This window comes from Gavialis gangeticus, unplaced genomic scaffold, assembly GCF_001723915.1.
Source record: "Gavialis gangeticus isolate Ggan-Ray unplaced genomic scaffold, GavGan_comp1, whole genome shotgun sequence".
Taxonomy (NCBI): Eukaryota; Metazoa; Chordata; order Crocodylia; family Gavialidae; genus Gavialis; species Gavialis gangeticus.
The window spans coordinates 68,905,288-68,908,959 of NW_017729033.1; the positions used below are offsets into that span (position 1 = coordinate 68,905,288).

General features: G+C 41.9%; 1 long non-coding RNA gene across 1 annotated transcript; it reads left to right on the forward strand.

The window, feature by feature from the left end:
• Positions 1–1,603, forward strand: LOC109304159. Its single transcript, XR_002099314.1, has 2 exons — positions 1–67; positions 828–1,603. It is a non-coding gene; the product is annotated as an uncharacterized LOC109304159 (long non-coding RNA).
• Positions 1,604–3,672: the final 2,069 nt, after the last annotated feature.

Genomic DNA, 3,672 nt, shown 5'->3' on the forward strand with positions numbered 1-3,672 from the left:
CAGGCAGTTCTGCCGCACGTGCCAGAAGTCCTACAACCCTTACCGTGTGGAGGACATCACCTGCCAGGTGAGTGCCCTGCCCTGCCCTGCCCTGCCCTGAGCAGGGCAGCGAGGGAAAGGAGCCAGTGTCCAGTGTCACCCAGGGGAAGGGGACGAAGTCCTCCTCCTCCGTGGGCTGGTGGCCGCAGTAGAAGCTGCTGCTGCTGGAAGCTGAAAGGCGGGGGGTTAAAGCAGCCTGCTGCCAGGGTGCCCTGGGTTGCTGCAAGGACCCCTTGAAGGGCCTTGCTAGAAGTGTGTGTGAAAAGATAAGCCAGGTGTAAGAAGCTGAGCAGCTAAGGGCAGGCTTAGGTTGGCCACTGCCTGCCCCTCCATGTGAAACAAGTCCTGTGATGTTTGGTTCCCACCTTGAAATGGTGCTGTTCAAGTCACATGAGTTGGACTCAAGGCATCCCTCTGTAAAAGGCTGAGAACCACTAGGTTAGACCAACAATAGTCCTCCCAGAGCAGGGGTTGGACAAGATGATTCTCCATGTTCTTTCCACCCTTATCTACCTGAGCTGAGAGCTAAGGTTTTCCTCATTCATACAGAATTTTGATTCACAACTGTCAAAGAAACAGCTGGTACCACTAGCAGCAGCAGCAGCAGCAGCTGACCCATAAAGATGCATGGGCATCAGATGAGAGGAATGGAGATTCCAGCTTAAATGCTGCCTGTAAGCTTTTGGGCCACTAGCACTCTCCCACCCTTACATACTGATTTTTCTTTTTCTTTTTTTTCCCCCACTGTGGTCTGTATCCCCTATTAAAACACCCCTGCTCCTTTCCAGAGCTGCAAACAGACCAGATGCACCTGCCCTGTGAAAATGCGCCATGTGGACCCTAAAAGGCCCCATCGTCAAGATCTCTGTGGGAGATGCAAAGGCAAACGCCTCTCCTGTGATAGTACATTCAGTTTCAAATACATCATTTGAGGAGAATATTTTTGTTTAAAGGCTTCTGATCTAAATTTGCAAATAGAGCCAAGACTGGTTTTTTGTTTTTGAAAGAATATATGAAATGGTGAGGTGTAGCTAGAAAAACCTGCAAATAAAGGTATTCCAAAGCGCTCCTTAACTGTCAAGGCAGGATGATATTTAACTTGTGAAATGGCAGATGTTAAAAACAACATATCATTGTCTTGAAAATGAGGTCTATTGCCCATGGAAGTACTACTTGTCTTGTGAGTGTTCATGCTAACAAGGCCAACTACTTCCTAACAGCAGCTGAGCTTCTGGAAAGTCCTAAAGAATTTAAATTTTGCAGGCAGCCGTGCTTCTTTGGATACCTACAGGGAGATGTCTCTGAGGTCAGTTTTTAAGGTCTGGGCTTACTCAAAGCAACAGGTATTGTGTGAGAACTAAAATATTCAACAGTGTCCTAGTATATAGCATTACATTTTAAGCTTTTCTAGAGTTGCTGCTTATTGCAGAAACAGATAAATGGAAAGATTTACCTGTTCCAAAATTACTAGCTCTCAAGTAAGGGTCATCCTTTTAAAAACTAAACAAAACTAACTCCTCAGTTGGTCTTCCTGCCTTGATTAGGCTAGCTCTGAGGATAAAAACAAAACAACACCCCCCCCCAAAAAAAAACAAACAAACAAACAAAACAACAAACTAGCTGTACAAACAGCTATCACTAGCTAACAGGATGTAGGGGATCACTAAAGCAAATAGTTGCAGAGGGTATTGAAGCACTAACTTTTTAGTACATGCCATCTTTTAAGTTGAGTTCTCTTCAAAACTTATGCATGTCAAAGGATGAAGGCTTCTGCTCTAAGTGACTAAAGACTTTCAGAATCTAACTTGCATGATTTGGTCTGCTTCTATGGTGTGTGTGTGTGTGTGTGTGTGTGTGTGTGTGTGTGTGTGGATCAGTTTTTGTAACTGGATAATTGCTAAACTTCTCTCCTATCTTCCTGGGGAAGTAACTTTGCTTCTGTTCTTGTCCACTTACCAAGCCATCTAGCTGATTGGATAGTGAATGGCTGAAAGTATAGTTCACATGGCACTTTAAACTTTTGAAAATCCATTGCACTAGCCAATTTGGTAATGCATACAATATTTCAAAAGTTACTAAAAATTGCTAGCAAATGGCCCTCTTTTTTTTGTAGATGGATTATGCATCCAACTTTATCCATCTAACTAGATTTAATAAGAGGTTATAAGATACATGTCCAGCTTCAGATCAGATTTTTGGAGGGGGAGAAGAGAGATTTTTATTTAATAAACTTTAAAAACATTCTTTATGGTTCTGTAGGGCTGTCTAGTATACACAGCTAAAGCTGCTTGCATAACTTCTGGTGGCCCTGAGCCCACTCTCTATTGCTAATGCAGAAACCTGCCTGTGTATCCCCTCCCCTGTGACCCTCCTGTTATCTGCCAGCAAAAAGCCTTGAACTGCATGTTTTTTTTTGAGGTGTGGCCTCTCACCTGGCACCAATGACGGAACAGTACACTAGTTGAAGCACAGGAGGAAGCAAACAGTAGTGGAACCAAGGAATTGCTACCCTCAATACTGGCCTCAAGGTCTTACTGTTGCAAACTTCAGTGATTTTTTTTTTGGTGTAGGAAGCCGCATGTAACTCTTGGCACATCACTCAACACTAATAAACACCATGAGCAAATCTTGCATCTACTTTGACTAGCTTCAGTATTTAGCAGTAGTTACAATTTGACATTTAAAATGTGACTTGCCAGTTTGTCATAGCTGCAGGGAGGACATTTTTATAATTTGATGTGGATGTTAAGTTTGATTAATTCAAGGGCACTGGGTAGCAAGCTGTTTTTTTGGGAGGGGTGGGATGTTGGAAAAAAAATTAATGTGATGTTTTGGGAAGATGGCATGTATCTTCTAGATTTGGCTTATAGGACCAATTCAATAGATTAATACTTTGAAGTAGGGCCTTCCTGAGGTGATGAGAGTATTTTGTGTGCCACATTCAAGGGAAAGGCACTTTTCATCCCTGGGTTTCCTATTTGAAATGCTACAAGTAGAGGCAAACTAGCTTGCGGTAATTGTGGCAGATGCAGACCTAAAGGGTTTGCATTTAAAGTTCAGTACAGAACTATCTTGTCAAGTTTCTTCCCTCCTCCCCCCCAGTTCAAAACTTTTTAGCTGTTTGTATCATAAACATAGCTCTTACCGCAGAGAGTAAGTAGAGAGAAAACTGTCCTTATTCCTGTTTAAAGGATATCATTGTAAAACAGGAAGTATTTTCACTTCACAGTGCAACAGATATTAAAAGTGGCATTATTCCCTCCTGTCTGGTTCTTGTATTGTTTAACTATATCCTTTATATTCAGAAGTTCAAATACCCTTTCCATTCCTAGGAATGGCCTCCCAACATAGCTAGAAATACACTGGAAACAGTCTGTGGCCTGTATCTTTTTGGTGTAGTACAATAACATCTTTTTGAGAGGCGGGGACTAGAAATTCACACAATGTTAAAGATTTAAGCACACTTTAGACTTATATAAGGAAGTTGGGTGTCAGGGAACTGGAACTGAGAACAGTTTGTATTGGCTCTTCTGGCTGCTGTTGAACACTTGATCCAATTTCTTTAGAGAATCATCTGCAATGACTCCAAGATCACCTTTTTTTTTTTTTTTTTTTTTTTTTTTTTTTTTTTTT